The sequence below is a fragment of the Larus michahellis genome, chromosome 6 (genome assembly GCF_964199755.1).
Source record: "Larus michahellis chromosome 6, bLarMic1.1, whole genome shotgun sequence".
NCBI lineage: Eukaryota > Metazoa > Chordata > Aves > Charadriiformes > Laridae > Larus > Larus michahellis.
The window spans coordinates 12,699,661-12,720,378 of NC_133901.1; the positions used below are offsets into that span (position 1 = coordinate 12,699,661).

Below are 20,718 nucleotides of genomic sequence, written 5' to 3' on the forward strand. Positions count from 1 at the left end.
GGAAATCATCTGTCTCCCCCCAGCTGGGTTTCTGCAGGAGTGGTGGGAGCAGTGGCCGGAGCTGGCACCATGTGCTGATGCCACGACCCATCCGGGTTTGCATCCGTGACGGGAACCCGATGATGCGCAAAAATCCCTGCTTCTGGAAACCTCTCCCGCCACCTCAATTATAAACAAGTGTTATCAGTCTTTTGAATAATTGAAGAGGCTTTCTGTTGAATATTTAATTACAATAATATTTGGTTAGCGGGGGTTGTTGGTCTCCTTTTGTGCAATTGAGAATTGCTGCAAGAAAACAACCTGTTAAAAGAAAATGTTGTCTATGATCATTGATTTTTCTCCTTTTTTTTTTTTTTAAGCTAATCAGTTACTCAGTTGAAATTGGTTAATTAGCTCAGCTCCATTAAGACTCTTTGGCATTTAAAGTTGATGTTTCTAAATAATTATAGTTTTGCCTGCTAAGCCCACAACCCAGGGTGACCTAATTACGATTAAAGCATACGTGCTTTGGTCTGGCTTTAATAAGTTCCTGCTGGGAGCCCTGCGGTGAAAAATCACAGAGGCGACAGTTCAAAGGGGAAGGGGCTCTGCCAAAGGAAGACGACTTTCCTTCGGCCTCGGCTCCTCCAACCTAAACCCAGTTTGGGTGGGATGCTCCTGGTTTGGGTGGGATGCTTCCAGGGGGAGGAGAGAACCCCCGGAGCATCCCCAGGGTCGGCACCTCCACCCCGTCCGCTTTTGGGGCAGGTGAAAGGCGATGGCAAGCAGCCTCCTGGAAGAGGAGAGGGTTAGGAGGAGCAGTTTTTAGTTAATGAGTGTTAATTTGCTGGTTTTCTCTTCTAAGTTGTTCCCCTTGATAAGCAGGTGGAGTCCTTTCAAGGTCTTTGCAGAAAAAAAATACAGTACTAAGTTTATCTTCTTTTTTTTTTTTCTTTCCCCTACAGTATTAAGTTTATTTATTTAATTATCTTTTTAAATTTGGAAATAGCCATGCCAAGTAATTAGGGATTAGTAAAGCCTCAGGTATGTGCCTTGTTAGTGTAGTGAGGAACGCGTTTAATATCTGGGGAGACATCCAGTCGGTGTTGCTGGTGTTTGAAACTGATTAAGCTTTGATTTGTTATGCAGCGAGTGAAAGCGGTGGCTGGGAATAGGCTGTGGAAATCCTCGCTTTTGGGCTGGTTCCTCCCGTCCTGCGTGGAGGCTTCATCATGACTTTAAAGGGTTGTTTCATGATATTTTCCTCCTGAAACGTCCTTCTTGCACCCTGCCCACCTCTCCGATGCGCCGGTACCCTGGTGTGCCGCATCCCAGCAGCAACCGGGCACCAAGGTTGGGAGTATTCAGACCCAACCAGCATCTTCCCTTGGATTGCTTTGAAGGGTTTTGGTGTCTTTGCCTGGCTATATATTTATTTTTTTAAGGGGGAAGGGCAGCTCAACCCACCGCCCTGGTCTTTGGTAGCGCTAGATGCTCTCCGCTCCTGGCTCTGCCATCTCTCAAGGAGCCTCTCTGGTTCTGCAAAGCCCAAGACCCATGGCGTGTCCACGTCTTTGCCACCTTTTTCCTATTTTCTTTCCCTTTGCAGGGCAGAGCATGGCGACACCTTTTTTTGCCCGGCCCCATATGCCAGTCCCGGGGCAGGGCAGGTCACCACCCGGCTCAACTCCAGGTGGGGGGATGCTTCCCCTAGAGCCCCAAAACCTGGGAAAACAAGGCTGTGGTGTCCGCTTTAGAGCACGGGATCGGTCCTCCTGATGGATCCCTGCCGTAGGGTGCTGCGGGAGAGCCAGCGAGCAACACCCAAAATGCCACCGGGTGGCAAAGCTGGAGGGACCCAGGGCTGGTGATGGGTCCCATTTCTCCTGGTGCTCAAACCTCTGCAGCGGGTGGAGGGATGGAGCAGGAAACAGCAACGATTGAAGTTTTATGGAGGTTTTTTATTTCTCTCTTTTTTTTTTTTCTTTTTTTTCCTTCCCCCCGCAATCGGAGGCCGGGGACAGGCCTTTGATTACTAGAGGCCTCCGCTTGCTTCAGCCGCTTCCTTAGCCGCAGGGTCGGAGCCGACTCATTATCATCCTCGCCAGGGTCCTGTTGATATGAGGATAATTGCTTTTTGCTCAAAAGATGTTAAATCACCGCGGAAGAGGCGAAGGGGTGTGAATTACATTCTTCCCTGGGAAAAACCAGGAACCCAAGCAGAAGAGGCAAGGCCGTCCTCGGGAGGCAGGAGGAGAAGGGGGGTGGCTGCGGGGGGTCTGCTCCGTCCCGCTGGGCAGCCCCTGCCTGTGGCTGGGGGGAGCTGTGGGGGGGGACAGCCTGATGTACTGGGGACAGGCTGGGGGGGGAAGAAGTAGCTGGGGGCTGGCCTTGGTGGGTGGTTGGACACTTGAACTGTTTTTTCACCCAACACCTGTAGCTTCATATTTCGTAGAATCATAGCGTGGTTTGGGTTGGAGGGGACCTTGAAGCCCACCCAGTGCCACCCCCTGCCCTGGGCAGGGACACCTCCCACCAGCCCAGGCTGCTCCCAGCCCCGTCCAACCTGGCCTTGAACCCCTCCAGGGATGGGGCAGCCACAGCTTCTCTGGACAACCTGGGCCAGCGTCCCACCACCCTCACAGCAAAGAATTGCTTCATCAGATCTCATCTAAATCTGCCCTCTTTCAGTGTAAAACCGTTCCCCCTCATCCCATGGCTCCCCTTCCTGATCCAGAGTCCCTCCCCAGCTCTCCTGGAGCCCCTTTATGGACTGGAAGGGGCTGGAAGGTCTCCCCAGAGCCATCTCTTCTCCAGGCTGAACCCCCCCAGCTCTCTCAGCCTGTCCTCCCAGCAGAGGGGCTCCAGCCCTCCCAGCACCTCCGGGGCCTCCTCTGGCCCCCCTCCAACAGCTCCGTGTCCTTCTGCTGTCGGTGCCTCAGAGCTGGAGGCAGCACTGCAGGGGGGTCTCCCCCGAGCGGAGCAGAGGGGCAGAATCCCCCCCTCGCACTGCTGGCCACAAGCGCTCAAGGAACGTCATTTCCAAATGCCCAAGGAATAAGATGGACACGCAGGGACAGAGCAGGAGCAGGTCGCTCTCAGCGTGCTACGTGAGGCATCAACTCTGCTTTTCACTTGAAACAAATGTGCTTGAAAAGAACAAAATTTGGCTTTTCAAGTTTACCGGTGTATTGTCAGGTCAGAGGTACTTCTTAAAATGTTTGTGGCTAGTTGAGGATCTTTGCCTCGCATAGCATGCCTGCGGTGCCGTTGGGGTTGCTTCTAGGTGGTGTTCCTCCACGGTGCATACTATGGAGATGCCCTCACCGCGTGCCCGCTCCATCCCTGCGCTTCTGCCGTAGTTATTTTCAAAGCAGCGATGTTGGATCTCTGCATCGTTTATCGAGTGTTGGGAATTATGGGCATGACCTGGCAGCGGGCAATCCCGGGATACCCAGAGTGGCTCCCCAGGCCGGGGGTTTTGGCTGGAGCTGTGCAGAGGCTAGGTGAACCCCCTGGAGACGCGTGGCCTTTGTTGTCCATGCATTGTCCCTCGCGATGAAATTGCTCGTGGGGATCTAAGTCGTTTGAGCTTGTCAGGCTCTTGACAGAGGCACCGTGCCGTCACATCTAACGATGTCACTGGGACCAGATATGAAGCTGTAAAGTGGTGATTTCTGGCATAGTAAAATTGAGAAGGATGAGCTCCGTGCCGCATTTCATGGGGAGGGACATGCGGCTCCTTGAGCCACATGCATTGCACCAGGTAACCTTACTCTTGCTCAGCAAAACGGAGAAAAGCATCAACTGTGGAGGAATTCAAGGCACCAATTCCTTTTTATTTGGACCCATCTTGGGTAGGGACCCCCTCCCAAGCTCTGGTCGTTGGCTGGCAATGCCCCCCTGACCCACGGATGCTGAAGCCGACCTTGGGGAGGAGAGGAGGTGGATGCAGGCTGGCAATGAGCTAGTTGTGTTCAGTATCTTTCCTAAAAATCGGCTTTTATTATCCCTCCTTGCGCCGTGCGTGGGTTATTACCGAAATGGCTGGCACCACTGCGCGCCTGCGGGAGTCTGCTGGGCTGAAAGGCTTGCTCGAAAGCCTGCCGAAGGCTATAAAGAGACGCTCATTAACTCCAACAGGCTTTGGCCGAGGCCGGAGAAAATGGGCTTGCTTTGAGAAAGAAGCTGCCCAGAGCACCCTCCGACTCTGCCTTTGTGTCCCGGTGCTGGGCTTCGCTCGCTGGGGATGGGGAAACCCCTACTTTCGCAGGGTCTGGTCTTTAACTTGTGGAAAAAATGGTCCTTAAGGACCAGTGGAACCCACTCAGTGGCATCCCCGGGGCTCCATGCCTTACCCTGCGCCCCCCGGTAAGCCCCATGTCTTCTCACCCTGGACCCCACCAGGCTTGGTCGCTCCCAAATACGGTCGCTTGAGTCACCAGCCCAGCAGATTTTTGGGGGCGGTTTGCAGCAAATGGCACGTTTCTATTTAATTCTTTAAAACTTTGTGATATTCAGGGGAAACTGGGATATCTTTGAAACATTTAAAGTATTCCTAATAGGTTACCTTGAAAGCTTTCTTCAGTCTTGAATGAATCAAAGTGCAAATGTTTATAATGCAACACCCACGCAGGCTGGGAGAGGAATTTTATTAAGGCAGAAGAGTCAGAAAACAATAATAATAAAACATGTTTTATGAAGTTGGCGAGAAACTTATAAACTAGGTGAAGTTTTACAGCATATGAATTTGATACAAGTTGTAAATTTGAATTCCCAGGCTGGTCCTCAGGTCTTGCTCTTTATTACCTGAAATAACATTCTCCACTTTTAATAGCTGGCTGCAGCAGAGCCGACGTGGTTTTATCTTTCTAAATGATCTGCCGCGCGAGTCTTATAATCAAACTTTCACCTATCCTGAAGACTTCAGCCCTCTCCTCAAGCAGCGTGGCGGCTGTTGCTAATTAGCAAGTAGCTGCTATTTGCTTTGCGGTGGCAGGGGGGACCTTGGAAATCCTTACGTACATCCCCTCATCTGGATTATTTAGATATATTTTTTTTTTTTCTTTTCCAGCAGAAACCACCTTGCTGTCTGATACAAGCTTTGTTAATACGTCAGCAAAAAGGGACCGAAAGGTGCTCCTGATAAATCAGTGCATTGCACTAAGAACCCACTGTGTTTCCCGTCTCGTTGCACCACTGGGAGGGACCTGGGCATTGTTGTGAAGTGACTGATGGCCTTTTGAGGTGTTTGGGACTCTGTTGCCATTTTCCCAGCAAGGACTTTTCCTTGGGGTGCAATCCCGGGACTGGCGAGAGGCTGCCGCCAGAGCTGGCTTTGTCCCTGTCCCAAGGGTGGCCACCCGAGGGTGGCATTTAATGACCCCCCTGCCTGCCCGCTGTGCCTCTGTCTCCTCCGTGCCCCTCGGCTGTCGGCAGCTGGATGTGAAGGAAGCGTGTAAAAATGGTTTGTCAACCCCCTGTCCTGTCTATGCACGTGCCGGCAGATTACTCCTCTTCAAAAAATATGTGATTACTTAAGTAAAGCATTTTAGCTAATCACCGGATTATTCCCTTTAAAATGGGAAAGTAATTAGGGATGTTTTTTTAAATAGGCTTCCCACCCTTGGATCTGCTGGGATTAGCGTACGTGGGTGTGTAAATATTTAGTTTCCAAGGATTTTTTTTTTTTTCCTTTCCTCTTCCTTGAAGAAACAGCAACGCTAAGCGATTGAAATGAGGCAGCAGTGATGCTTGGACACTTTCCCCAGCCTCCAAAATATAATTGAAATTAAAGATGACCCACAAAGGAAAATGAAATTGAAGTTCTGCTGGCGCCGTGCACCGAGCCAGCTGCAAAGCGAAGGGTTCCCTCTGCTTGTGTTTGAAGCTGAAGAGAAGAGGTTTTGGTGCTGGGATGCTCTGGGATGTTCTGGGCGATGGAGGAGGAGTACAGCCCTGTACTCCCCCAGTCAGAGCTCTGGGTGGTGGTGGTGGTGGTGGTGGGCTTTGAACAGCTGGGTGGGGGGTTGCTTTTGTTAATGCCCTTTGATATTTTCTGCTGTGCTAATGTTTTCGAGAGAAACAAAATTCTCATTCAGTGACAAATCTTGGCCTTTCCAACGTGCCTGCCTTACGTGTTGGGGTGAAAAAGTGCATTTTTCTGAGGAAACCTCTGGAAGAAGCTGCCTTGCTTCTTCCAAGCCTCCTTCCCCTGCTCACCTGGTTGGGCATGGGAGGAATGACCCCATCCCCACCAGGGTTTGCCTGCCCGAGGAAGGGGAGCTGCAGGCGGGTTTGTGCCCAAGACACTTTTCCCCCAAAACCAAATAAAAGGGGGATGCAGCTGGGGGACCGCTTCCCAGGCCCAAGTGGGCTCGTGTCTCATCAAGGAGACCTTTTGCTTGGAGTTAAGGCATGGTGGGCTTGGTTGGAGCTTCTGCCTCTCACTGCCTGCTAGCCCAGGGGGATTTTTTGAGCTTGTTTCCATTCACAGAGGTCTCCCTTTAACATCCAAACAATTTGGACTGTTTTGCACCAAGGCGCTTTGATGTTTGGATTCAAAACTGTGTCTTGTTTTGAAACTTGTTGCAGTGTTTGCTATGTGTTTGCAAAGCTGGGAAGGCGAGTGGAAAGAAGCTGAAATCAGATGCGAAATACGTAGTTAGATGCAAAAATGGCTTTAACTGAGTGATCTGGTGAAGCTGCGAATTAAAGGAACGGTCGAAACCAATAATTCACACAGCTCTCCTAGAGTTCTGCATCCCTCGAGATCCCCAGAGCCGTTCTTACAGCCAACAAATACCCTCGCCAAGCCATGGGAGGCCAGAACTTGCATTCCCCATCCATCTAATGAATAATTCCCAAGCCCTAGTGAGGCATCAGAAAGCCACCAGAAGAAAACCTGCACAGCCCCGAGGGCTGGAGGGTCAGGAGCCATCTCTGGGGTGCCGCGTGGCTTTGGTCCCCGTCCTGCTGCTGGGAGGTACTTATAAACTACTCCTTGGGCTGTTGGTGCTTAAAATGCTCAGGCACCCGTTGTTTCTCTTTCTGGCAGGGGTTATTTACCGTGGGCATTAACCCAGGGCTGCCGTTCGGGTGCGTCGGTCTTTCTTTCGAAGGTTGCATTTGTGCCGTTCAGCTGGAATTGGCAACTTTTGGACTTTTTGTTTGCTTGCCCATGTGCTGGAAAGCCTTCAGAGGTTCTTTAGGAGGCAAAGGGAGCCTGCAGATCTGGATTTTTTTTTGTTTTTTGGTTGTTATTATTATTATTATATATTATTATAATTAAAACATATTTTTAGCAGCTGAAATTCGAGCCCGTCTGGGTATTTATACAGCAAGATGTTTTGGATGAGGAATAGGCCAAGACAGTCACGTGGTTGGGGCCAACGTGAAACAAAAGAATCCATTTATTATCCAGGCAGGAAATTTGTTCTTTGGGATGTTGTAGCTGCAGACATAATGATTTCATTTCCTCCGGTTCACCCAGATTAATGGCTTGTGCTCTTTTGTTTGTGTGCCTGTGTTATTTCTGCAAGGCGGCTTCCCCCCCTGCTCTGTGCCGGCGTGTGCGAACACGTGTGCACGTGCCCTGGGCCAGGGGAGGGGGATGTGGGGTCTCCAGGTTGGGCTGTTAACAGGCTGCTTGGGTTTTTGGGGAGGGGTGGGATGCTGGGAGAGGTTAGCAAAGGCTGTGGGACCATCTGGGGTGTCCTTCCTGGCAGTGATGGATGTCTTGGTGCATGTGCATCTTCAGGGGTCGTCGTCTCCTGCATCTCTGGGGGTTTTCCCCTCCTGCCGTGGTCACCAGGGCAGCAAGGAGCGTGTCCCTGTGAAGTTGCGATGGGGTGGGAGAGACAGAGAGACAAACATGAGTGATGACCTTATGGGAGGAGCATGTCTTCTGCTTGGCCATGCTCAAGGGTGTACGTAGTTGTTGTCTTTGATGGGAAGCCTGTACCTCTGCACCCTCCCAAATAATTATGTTGGGAAACAGCTCCTGTTCCTTGGGAGCTGTGCTGATGCGCAGGGATGCAGGTGTCAGCCGCGTGGCGATGGGTGAGCAGCTGCTTCCTTGCCGGCTGGGTTGGCTGTTCATGCCAGGCAGGTCCAGCCCCTCATGGGGCTGCTGGCCATCTGGAAGGTGGTGGCACTTACACTTTCTCCTCTATAAAAACAACAGACCCGTCTTTGTGGACACTACAAGATTAACGGCAGCCTTAATTGCTCCCTTTCTTGCTTTCTGTTTGGCTTTTGAAAGGGATGTGACAGGCAAACGATGCCTTTGTGTTGCTATTGCCTGAACTGTCCTCGCGGGGTTTTGGCACAGAGCTTTTAATTTACTGTGTGAAGCACGACCACAATCTCCTGTTCTGGATTAATCTGAAGTAGCCTTCTGGAGTTGGAAGCGCTCATCTGTGGTAAGGAGTTAAATGTGGTGCTGCCTAGAATCCAGGCTGGAGAAGGTTTGGTGACCATCTTGCTGCCCTCGTGTCTGACTCTTCCTCCTTCCCTCCCTTGGGTGATTAAATTTAGGGAGGAAAGAGTTTCTGCCACCCCTTCTGGAGGAGGTTTCCCTGCAGGGACATACCTCGCTGAAGGAAGACCCTCTTGGCCATCAAGGTGCATCTGCCATCGTTCCTGATATCTTCCCATCTTCTGTGTGCTTCATAGAATCACAGAACGGTTTGGCTTGGAAGGGACCTTAGAGACCACCCACTGCCACCCCCTGCCCTGGGCAGGGACACCTCCTACCAGCCCAGGTTGCTCCAAGCCCTGTTCAACCTGGCCTTGAACCCCTCCAGGGATGGGGCAGCCACAGCTTCTCTGGGCAACCTGGGCCAGCATCCCACCACCCTCAGAGTGAAAAATTTGTTCCTGATATCTAATCTAAATGTACCCTCTTCTAGTTTGAAGCCATTACCCCTTCTCCTGTCACTACATGCCCTTGTAAAAAGTCCTGCTTGCATGCAGCGATCCCATCTTGCGTGGGTGTTGCACCTTCTTGCTTTTGCTCTCCTGAGCTTTAGTACCACGAGGTCTGCGTGGGGCTGAAGGTGCGTGTGAGTCCACCGTCTGGAAGCTGTGGAGGAGAGGGGTGGGAGCTCCTGGTGAGCTGCAGGCACTTTCTTCCCACCTGCCTGCCCTCCCAAATTGCTCCCGTGTCACCCAGGTGACAGAGTTTGTGAGGATGTGACAGCTCCGTTGCACAGAAGATGATGAACAGTAATGAGACCCAGAGCACAACGTGCACTTAAAGTGATTTATTTCAGAAAGGAAACCACAATCAGGGAGGATGGGTCAGCGTCATCAGGAGAAGAGGTGGGTATGGAGATGAGCTTAGGGGGAACTTTATCATCCACTGGTGCCGTGTTAAAAATGAGCAGAGCTGACGTTGCGTGAAATGGAGCCGTGCCGGTCACGCCAGGACCATTCCTCGCCTGTGGTGGACTGTAGGCACCTCCTGGGGAGTGGCCAGAGACCGCGTTGGAGGTGGCTCGGGTGGACTTCTCCTTGCTTACCTCCCTGCGAACCCATGCTAAAGCTTTTTGGTGAGGGGTCACCCGTGTGTGAGGTCGGCCCTACCCATGCGCTGGAGAAGGAGACTGTCCTAGCGAGGAGGGGAGGAAGAACAGTCCCCCGAACCCTCCTTGGCGCAGCTCCCGGCACGCAGATGGTTGTCCTCATGCTAGAGCCTTTTCCCAGCTTGCACCCGCGTAGGCGCCGGGGCTGGAGGCAGGGGTGTGCTGGGCAGGCCGGCTGCCAAGCGGCACCTCCTGCCAGCATCCTCCTCTTTCTCCTCCTCTTCCTCCCCTCCTGGGGCTGGTGGGAGCTGTGGCTGCTCAGCAGCTCAACCGGCTGCTGCAGCTTGCAGGAAAAAAGCTTGGCGTAAGCACGGTCCTGAGCAAAATCTTGTGATTTAAGGTCGACTTAGAGCAGTGCTCGTTTTTCCTCTCTTCTCCCAGGATACGCATCCTGGCGCGGGGGGATGAGGGGGGACAGAGGACCTGGTGCTGCCTCTGCGTGGGCAGCTGTTTGCCCGCTGCTGCTGGCACGCTTCAGGTGATGCACCAAGAGCTTCTGAAGAGAGGTCCTGACCCCCTTGCTGAGCACCCTGTTGTGAAGAGCATCTTCCAAAGGGGCGACTGCACTCACTGGTAGCCGTCGGCATATTCGGGTTGAACGCAGCCCCGCTGGCCCCTCAGAGCCGGTACGGTGCCTCATTAGAAATCTTGGCAAACACATTTTGTTATTTACTCGACGGACCAGCTGTCATGTACAGACGTACCTAAAGATGGCTCAGGCTGATAGTAAAATTTTTGGGAGAGGATGTGGGATAGTTACAGATCCCAGCTCTCGGCTATTTTGACCAAATCTGGAAGTGGATAAAGAAAAGAAACGAAGAAAGTGAGAGTCTCTGTCCCTGGAGACATTCCAAACCCACCTGGACGCATTCCTGTCCAACCTGCTCTGGGTGATCCTGCCCTGGCAAGGGGTTGGACTAGAGGATCTTCAGAGGTGCCTTCCAACCTTCACCATTCTGTGAAAAAGATAAGCTGGGAGAACCAAGGGATGGGTTTGCAGGGCGTTTCGGGAAGCGGCATTTAGATGTGAGACCAGAGGAAAAAAAACCCAGTGGGGTCTGCTCACCTCTGCCCTTTGTGAGGGACCTGTTGGCTTGGCCACATTTCCCCCCGGCCTTTCTTTTTGCCCCCCCCCTCCTTTCTTTTTGCCCCCCCTTCCTTTCTTTTTGCCTCCCTTTTTCTCCCTTTCCCCCCCATGCCCGCAGCTTTATGGCAAGGAGGGCCGGGCAGGCACCGGGGGGTTCTGCCAAGGCGTCCCCAGGGATGGGATGCAGGCAGAGCCTTCCCCCGTCCTGGCTGCGTCCTGGCGGAGGCTTCCCCGCGCCGCTGGCAGGCCCCGCGTGCGGCCGCAGCGACACAGATTTATTTCCCTTTGCCTCTCGTGCTCTTTGCCTCATTTGCACTCGCGAGCTCACTCCATATGGTGCAAAAACTGGAGCGATGCTGCTCGGCACGGCGGCCGGCGCCAGGAGGGGAGGCGGCGTGGGGAGCCGCTTGCCGACGAGCTTTTGCAGTTTCTTGCGTTTGAGGTTCAATATTTCCACCTCCTCCCCTCGATGGCTGCGCTCCGGCGGCTGGGGCTGAGCTTGACACCTCCAGCAGCAGGCAGAGCATCCCTGTGTGTTTCCACTCCCGCTCCCCTGCTCTTCCGACCCCCTGAGACACCCAGCGCACGAGCCAGGGATCTTCAGGAGGCATCCTCAGGCCGGCAGTGCTGCTGTTTGGGTTTTACACACGAAAATAATCGGCCGGCCTCCCTGAGGGCTTGAGTACATGTTGGATGCCGCATTAAAAAAAATACAGGATCGATCTGGCAGGGGTTGTTGTGTGCCGGAGCTGTGCTGGCAAGCTCGCCCCGTGCTCGCTTGTCCAGAGCCGGGCTTTTTCTTTCCAATTCTCTAATTTTGGTGGAGGGGATTCGGTTTCTGGCATGACGGAGCAGTCTGGCTTTGGCTGTCGGCAGGCAGGGGGTTTGCCAGGATGAAAAGGGAGGCTTTCCCCCCCAAATTTTGGCATTCGGGGGAAACACCAGGCGCTTGGCTGTGTTGGGAGGAGGTGTGCATGGATGCTGTTCGCTAACCTTGAGTCCCCCAGTGGAGCTTGCTCGCCGCCGGAGCAGCCTGTCATGTTCGTAGCTCATGCAGAATCCCTTTGACATTTTAAAATAAGATCTAGTAAATAGGAGCCGGACGATGCCAGGTGCATCTCTCGTAGTGAGGGCTCTTTGACAGCGCGGCTGGCATTTCAGATTTAGGGCTCTCTGAGATGCATGTTTTTGTAGCGAACGTGAAGCTTTGCTGGAGAACATGGTCCAAGACAGTGACTCATCCTGAATATCTAAAGAAGTGATGGCGTGTGGGGAAATGCAGGATAAATGTTTTGATTTTTAGCGCTTCCCTCATAGGCGGTGGTATCCCAGATTAAGGCAAAATAACTCCAGCGGGGAAGGAGAGCCACAGGGAGTTGGGGGGAGGGGTCTGGTGCATTGGTTCAGCAGAGCTTATTGCGCCCGCTCCAGCGTTGCCTCTGCGCTGGTGGCCTTGAAGGTTGGCTTTGTAGCCAAGCACGGTGCAGCCCTAAGACATGCGCGAGCACACTGCTGGCGACGTCCCCCTGCAATCCCACGGGCGAGTGTCCTGGGCATATCCAGGCGTGAAGACTGCGCGTCCTTCTAATTTATCCCAGCGCATGTAATTGTGGATGCTATTGAAGGTTATGGCTGCTCTGGCTTCTCAGTCGACTAATTCTGTATTTTGAGGCTGTCATTTCCAAGGGAATCCTAGTTGATTAGGAGCCCAGTTCCACTATAAGGCTTCCATGGCCCTTGTCTCTGAGATCTCAAACTCTTCTCTATTTTTTTTTTTTTTTTTCTTCCCCTGTCCTCTTTTTGGGGTTCCGTGCTGTCTCATCGCATGATGAAGATCAAACCCTTTGTTTCCAAGAGCAGAGCTCCCAGCAGAATGTCCTTCTCTTGGGTGAGCTCACTTGCTTCCATTCAGCCTAGCTGGAGGGCACCATGTGCAGCCAACACAGGTACGTGGCTGTTGTCCAAGAAGTGAGCCACAGCACAGTAGCAGAAAATACAAAGTTGTTGGCATCGCTCACCAATGTTTGATTTATCTTTGCCATCCCTTAAGGCACTGTGCTCCTGCTGGGATGGTCTGATGGGTTTGGGGTCCTGGATCCTCCTCGCTCACTTGGCTGGTGAGATGGTTGTCCAAGCCAGCTGGTCTCCACCCAACAAGTCCAGAGGTGTGAGGCTGCAGTGCCCAGCTCATGCCGAAGCCACTGGACTTTGTGACAAGGGACAGAGTGTCCTCAGGCTCCTGACCTTCAGCCTTCATCTGCTTTGGCGTGTGCTCCTGGGTGGTGATAACATTGAGTGGTGGAGAGCGGACAATTGCCCTTCCCCAACCTAAGCAATCCCTCATTCAATGCAGACCTCCTCGGACCGCTCAGCTGGACCTCGAGTTGGAGGGTGCTACTTGTCCTGGGTAGCCTGGCAAGCTTTTGGAGGGTAGGGTTTCTGGGAACGCCTCTGCCTGTCCCTGGGTGGCTGAGTTCCTGTTCCACAGCTTCTGGAGGATGGAATGATTAACTGCCAAGCTTGACATATGGTGATTTTCAGGGCAGGCTGCGGCGTTCAGTGATGTTTGCTGGCAACCCCGTCTCGAGAAAGCAAAGATGAGGATTTAAATGCATAGTGACATTGTTCTGGAAAATGTTCTCCTCAAAGATACCCTTGTCATCTTGCGGCTCTGGATCGCGCCTCTGGTGGTGGCGTGGTGGAGGAGCTGGGCTCTTGGGATGGCTGGCTCTGCCTTGGTGGGACAGAGGGGGGGGTCATTCAAGTGTTCTCTCAGGCCTTGGTGTTGCTTGACTTTGAGTTGCTAAACGCATCTGCGCCCATCTGTAAAGGGACGTACGGGCAATGATCTATGCATATAGTGTGTGTGTGGATTTTGCATATCTGGGGCCTGTGTGCAATTACAAAAAGTACGCTATTGGTGACTGACTTTGTCACTACGGGAGCAAATGAGCTCCTTGTGTTTGGAAAATATTGGGTTACCTGTAACATGCCACCTTGAGATTTTCCCATTGGCTCCGACGCCCGGTTTGGGCTCAGTGGAGTAAAACTTGTTCCCGCATTTTCTAAAATAGGTTTACAGTTTGGAAAACAAAAGGTATTGAAAGCCCTCTTGTCTCTCTCTTATCTTTATATTTGATTTGGTCCTCTTTGTCCTATTTTTTTTTTATTTTCTTCCCCCATGATGCGTGCGTTTTTTAGTAATTCTCTCGTTTCCTTCTCTCTCTCTTATCTCTTCCTTCGCAGTTCTCTCTTTTTCTCTCTATTCCTCTCCCCCACCCTGTAATTTATTTGCAGGCAGGTTGTCTCTTTGATTTACTGTATGTCTCCTCGCTGGGATTATGATAAATGGATTGTGTGCCTGCGTCTGAGCTCACCTCACGCCACGTACCCGCGCCGGGTCAAGCCCCTTTGGAGCGTGAAAACCGAGGGGAGATGCTGGCGTTGGGTCTCCCCTGCGTGGTCTGCAGGGAGGAGGGAGTGTTGGTGAATGGGACTTGGTCACAGAATCATAGAATGATGATCCATATGATAGGATGATGGACCTTATGGTCCAAACTTTGCGACACCTCCTGAACTTTTTCAGCCTGTATTAGGCGCGGGGCTTGCCGGAGGGGTTTTCTCTCTGCTCTTCTCTTGCCTGATGCACTGGGTTTGCTGCAGGCATGTGTATACACGTATGCTTGCGAAAATTTAAGCAGGTATTTTATTGGGCGCTTTCAGGCACATCAGCCAGCATATTTCAATTTACTGTATCCTGATATGGATAGTGTTTGCTGCTTGTAATTAGAGCGTTTCATCCCGCAGTCGCAGCAGGCAGCGTTTTATTGATAAAGTTGTTATATAGTTGCTGAGCAAACACCCCCAAATCTGAGCTTCATTAAGTTATCGCCTGCCCTGCTGCAATGCATCTTCATTGCGCGCTGAAATCCATGCCATTGACGGGAGATCCCGGAGGAGGGCCGGGGCTGTGCTGCGCGGCCGCAGCTTAATGCATCCCGTCACAAATTGACACAGCATGCTCATCCTCGGCTGAGACACATAAATTCTTCCTCTTCCCAACCGAAAACGGGGGTGTGTTTTTTTGGCGACCACAGATCTCCTCGTGCTGGCTGGTGGCCGTGGATGGTGGTGTCGCGGCTGGGATGTCTCTGCAGAGCAGGCGCGGCTGCTCCTCTGCCCCGAGGAGTTCATACAGACCCCAAAGCACCGTCGGTTCCCTTGAAAATACAGGCAGAAAACACTTCGTGTTGACTTGTTTTGTTGTTGTTTAGCGCATCCTCTCCCTTCTCCACTGGGTTTGTTATCTGGTGGGTAATCCTTCATAACGAACCCGCGGGAGATTGATGGGGAGAGCTCGTTATGCACTTCCAGAGCAGTTTCACCATCGCTCTGTAGCAGCAAAATGCACCGTTAAAGGCAGAGAGCCATGGGAATGATGGGACGTAATTAGCTGTTGCTGTAATATTTTTGATTGAAAGTGTATAGATACTGCAAGCAGCGCTCTCGGAAGCCGGTGCTCTCGGGAAACCGTTAAGAAGAGCGGTGCTTCTCAAAGGGGAGAGGCTGATCCTGCCCTTACCCTGCCCGCCTCTCCAGTGCCGTAATTGAACCGTTGGGGAGATGTCATAGAATCCCAGAATGGTTTGGGTTGGAAGGGACCTTAAAGATCATCTTAGAGATCCCCTGGGCAGGGACACCTGCCACCAGCCCAGGCTGCTCCCAGCGCCGTCCAACCTGGCCTTGAACCCCTCCAGGCATGGGGCAGCCACAGCTGCCCTGGGCAACCTGGGCCAGCATCCCACCACCCTCACAGCAAAGAATTGCTTCCTCAGATCTCATCTAAATCTGCCCTCTTTCAGTTTGAAGCTGTTACCCTGTGTCCTGTCATTACCCTCCCTGATAAATTACCCTCCCTGTCCTTCCTGTAGGCCCCCTTTCGGTACGGGGTGGATCACGCCGTGCAGCCTCCAGCTCCTTCATGGCACTAAGGGCAAGCAACGGTGTTTGCTCCCACTTTGGAGCAGGAACCAGGTGGGGAGAAGAGGAGACTTTTTTGGGTGGGATACATGCCCAGGAGCTCGCCACCAGATCTCGTTTTCCTGCTTTTCTTTTTCCCAGCTTAGTCCGAAGTTCAGGATACATTGAAACCTTGCGTGGGCCAACCTGGTCCATGTCTGTGGGATGTTGTGGTCAGGAGCATGGTCATGGAGAGCAACCTGGAATTATTCAGGCAACCCCCTGGTGCGTGCTTGAACCCCTTCATCTCTGGGGAATCATAGAATCGCCCAGGTTGGGAGGGACCTTTCGGATCATCCAGTCCAACCATCAACTGAACTCTGACAAAAACCATCACTAAACCGTATCTCTAAGCACCACGTCTACCCAGCTTTTAAATACCTCCAGGGATGGCGACTCCACCACTGCCCTGGGCAGCCTGTTCCAATGCTTGACAACCCTTTCAGTGTAAAAATTTTTCCTAATATCCATCCTAAACCTCCCCTGGTGCAACTTGAGGCCGTTTCCTCTTGTCCTATGGCCTGTTCCTTGGGAGAAGAGGCCGACTCCCCCGGCTACCCCCTCCTTTCAGGGAGTTGTAGGGAGCGAGAAGGTCTCCCCTCAGCCCCCTTTTCTCCAGGCTGAACACCCCCAGCTCCCGCAGCTGCTCCTCACAAGACTTGTGCTCCAGACCCCTCACCAGCTCCGTTGCCCTTCTCTTGACTCGCTCCAGACGTCAGTGTCTTTCTTGTAGTGAGGGGCCCAAAACTGGACACAGCACTTGAGGTGAGAATTCAATTCAAATTATTCCCCTGTCATGGAGAGGCGTGATGCGAACCACGAGTGTAGAGGTAGCGGTGATGGAAGCCATGGTGCAATCTGGGCTTGGCTTGCTGTCGCGACAGCCGCGGGAAGGCAGGGCTCATGGCAGTCAACGCTGTTTAGCGCAAGTCTTTGTAATAAAGCGCCTTGGCTCTGTTTCTCTATTGTTCCCTTTCTCTGGTAATGTCACCAAACTTGGACAGAAGCTTCCCAAGCTGTGCGTTTGCCTTGGGCTGGTTTTGCAGAAGCTCTCAGGACAGAAAGAGGGGGTAGAAAGCAAGCTGGGCGTTCGTGAGCATAAAATAAGGGGAAAATATGGTGCTTTGCTTGTGAAGATAAGTCTTGCTTTTGTTCCCCTTCAGAAAGTCACGCTATGGGGCTGGGGCTGCCCTGGGGACGTGCCGTGGGGCTGGACCATGCACTGACCTGTTGCTGCTTGCTCAGGCTGGCTTTGGGCACATTGGGATGAGTCTCCGAAGGTCCCACCTGTGGAGCACCCTCTGCCCCTCTGGACCTTGGCCCTGAGCCCGGCACGGCCACGCGTGCCCTGCCCCTCACCCAACGCCTGCCCCCCGCCTCCCCCCTCCCTCCGAGGGTTCGGCCACCGACATGCACCTCTCCACTCCCCGTGCATCTCGGGGGGGGCTTATTTCCAGCATCTGGCATCCTTTCCAAATCTCCCTCTACCCATCTGTTGTTATCAAGCCTCCTCTCTCCTTATTTTGCTTAATTTCTATCTTTTTTCTTTTTTTTTTTTTTCCTCTCGGTTGTCTTAGACATGCCTGCGTCTCTCTGCATATGCCCAAGCATTTGCTTCCGAGCGCCTTAGGCTGGTTCCTGCCGTTACCTTCTTGCAGGAGCGAGAGCGGCTCTTCTTGCTCCGGAAGAGGGACCACGTCCCCGAGGCATCTACTGAGGAGTGCAAGCGCTCCTAAGAAGTTTCTTCGTGGCCTCCCTGCGCAGAAAACTTGTTGTATCTCTTTCTTTCCAGGTGACAAGGTCGCAATGCGACCCAGTTGGGTTGGGCTCCTTGCCTCTGTCTCTCTCTGCCCTTAGCCAGACCCTGCTCCCTGCTGAGGAGAAGGCGCACCTTCTCACGGCGCGATCGGCAGGAGCCCTGCACGCTGGGGGGGCCTGAAACACGGGTCTCAGGCTGGGCATTTCGGGAAATAAGTTCCACTTCAGTTTTGGGTAGTTCAGAAAGGCTTAAATCCTGCTGGGGAAGGGTGGTTGGCAAGACGGCATCAGCTGGTGTGAAAAGAAGGCTCTCACAGCTACTCTCGGCCCGAATAACTTATTTTTCCCCCTGCCCCTTGATGCACCCCTCCGAGATGCAGCTTGTCCCACCGCAGGCATCGTCTGCGGCTGCATCTTGCCCCGGTTTGCCCGGGGAGGTGCGGGGAGGCCGGGGTGGCAGCGAGTCCTTCCCGCCTGGATGGTGTGAGTGCCATCACAGATGGATGCGCTGCTCGGTGGGCGAGGATGCTGGTGCATTCTAATTGCTGGCATCTTTACTCGTTACGAGTGTAATTGTGAGTAGACGTTTGTTTTTGTATTGATAATTAGGGACTGGAACAGATGGCGAAGGCTTAGTTTAAAGTAATGTGTCCATTAAAGAAAATCTACTGTATACAGCTGAAGATTCTTCACTCTGAGAGCCCAGCTCGCCGTAGCAGAGCTCATCTTCTCACTAACGAGGGCTTCAGCCGTTACAGCCTGGTCAGCTGCCTTCGGTGGAGGCTCAGGTCGTGCAGACTCCTCCAAGTTGAGTGCGTTGAGCTCCCTCCCGGGCAGAGCATCCCCTTTTGCGCCCAGATGCAGGCGCTCAGGCATGGAAGAAGCCGCTGGAGGAGCGGTACCTTGAGCAGGCAAGGGGAGGGTGGCATCTTACTGGGCACCGAGCCCGTCTGCGCCAGGGTGGAGGGGCGGGCACTGGTGGATGGGCGGCAAGTGGTTCACCCGACCTGGCTAACAATGCTGTGCTGGATGCAGGAGGTGATGGGGAGATATGTCACCCTTGGGGGACTGGTCAGGCTGGGGGATGAGCACACCCCACCCAGCAGGACCTCCCCGCCCCAGGCAGGGCCCTGGTTAATTAATACAAATAACGAGGGCTGGTCTGTGCAGCAGGACGAGGCAGGCAAGAAGAGCGCGGGAGGAGAGGTGCGAGGTGTCCGTGTGGCTTCTCTGCTGATTAATGACGCTCAGGCGCTGGTCCATGGGAATCCCTTCATTATCAGGCAGATTTTACCCCCTATCCCTCCTTTACCTGTTTCCAAGTGATGGGTGGCCCTGTGTGATCCCTGTGAGGTGATCCCTGTGTCCCTTCCCCACCAGCAGCAGCCCAGAGATGGAGACGTGAGCGCCGGGTGTCCCCCCTTTCTCCTGGATCTTGGGGCACCGGCGTCTGCAAAGCACCCCCTTGCTGGAGGAGGGTGCTTGACTGAGCCGTAGCCCCCAGCTGCCTGGCCATAAACGTCCCTGCGGGGTTTCCCCCGGGGTCACGGCGTCACTCGGATGTCCCAGAAAATGAAGTAAAATCCAAGATTTCCTCCAAGAGGAAATAGCGGAGGTCAATGGGAAGTTGCTCAGCTGAGTCCTTCTGGTGCCAGGACCTCTGCAGGCACGGGGTTTGCGTGAGCTCAGCAGGAATTTGAGCTGACGGGGGGGATTTAAGTATTTCATTTTATTTTATTTAAAACAAACCAACCAAACTATTTTCCCAGGTTATGGCTCTTCTTGCACATGGCAGTTCCCTTGGGGCAGGAGGTGCTCTGCAGAGGGTCAGGCTCTTAGCAGTGGCTCTCAGCCCTCTTTGTCCTTTGGCTTGGAATTCCTTTCGAAACATTTGGAGTTGTCGCAAGTGCGAGTTGGGCGTCTGTGGGAGAAACTTTGCGACCGCGACCTCCCTGGCCACAGGCCATGCGGACCCCTTCTGACTGGGAAAACCTCCAAAGTGAAAGCCTCTCCGTGGTTCTTTTCAATTTATTCATTAATTTCTCCATTTAATTAGTTCGTTTGAAACCTCCTGCTTCGGGAGCTGCTGCGTGCCGCGCCGGCATTGCTGCAGTGCCTTCCTGCTTTGTTTCCAAAGCGTTGGAGCCTCTGGGGAGGAACAGAAGAGGAGGGAAGGTAAAGAGATTTTGGGAGGGAATGCTGAGCTGCTGGGAGGGATCCCGGCAGATGCCACCTTAGAGCAGAGCCGGTCCTGGCGTGCTGTACTTTATCAAAAAGTACATTCCCCTGTCGTTGCCCCGCTTAAACAAACAAAGCCAAAAGCCGCCTGGGGAAGGAAGCTGTGTGTGGAACAGGCCGGGAGATGATGGAGTGAAAATCCTTCCTGAAGAAGCCCTTGCCAGGAGGGTCTTTCCTCTAACTGAGCGTGTCCTTATTTTCTGCGAAGGGTGGGTGAGCCGGGTCCCGGTCCCAGCCCAGCAGCACTCCCCGCATCACCCCAGCCTCTGCTGCCTCAGTTTCCCCTGCGCGGCACGAGGACACCCCGTTTGCTGCGGGGAGGAACGCCAAGTGTTTTAGGGGCCCTCGGAGCATCCCTCCCTCTTGCCTCCCCCCCCGGCCCCGGGAGGAGGGACCGGGAGATGCTTGCACAGCCTTTCGCTTCCACCTTCCTACCGATTTATGCAGGGGCATGTCCGCCCGCTTGTAGGGCCGTAGGGAGGATTAATGACTGCTTAACGAGGAGCGGGGCTGCCGGCGAGGGAAGGAGAGCTCGGTGGCGGTGGGAAGGCGGAGGGAGCAGAAACCCACTGGGGGTGTGGAGCGGGAGCCCCCAGCCCCGCTGGGGGCCGGGGAGGCGTTGCAGGCGGGATGCGACGATTTTAGCGGCCTTCTGCCAAAAAGGAAGGGGCTGAAGCTGCAGACGGGGACGTGCTGCGGCGGCGTGAAGGCCACCACGCTTTTCTCTTCCCTGCAGGGACCAGGGGTGAAATGTCCCCTCTCCGAGGACACCGTGAGCAGCAGCGGGCTGGCACGGGTGCAGGGGGCTGCGGGCGCTGAAGTGCTGCAGCGGCATCCCGGGAGGTGTTGGGGGTTTAGGAGCTTCGCCAGCTCCCCCAAGCACCTTTTCACCCCCTCTCGCGGGGGGGTTGCCCGGCTCTCCCCACCTCCGTGGCCTCGCTCGCCTTGCCAGCAGCCAGGCCGGGATTTCGGGAGTGAGGAAGGTTTATCACTCGCAACAGGGTGGGGAGCTCCCGGTCACGCTCCCCCGGCTTCCCATCCTGGAGCAGC

The 20,718-nt window shown here is 53.6% G+C and overlaps 1 protein-coding gene across 2 annotated transcripts in view; it reads left to right on the forward strand.

Moving 5' to 3' along the window:
- EPHB1 (EPH receptor B1) overlaps nt 1–20,718 on the forward strand; it is a 76,209-nt gene that overhangs the window by 6,309 nt on the left and 49,182 nt on the right. The gene's annotated exons all lie outside the window — the stretch shown is intronic.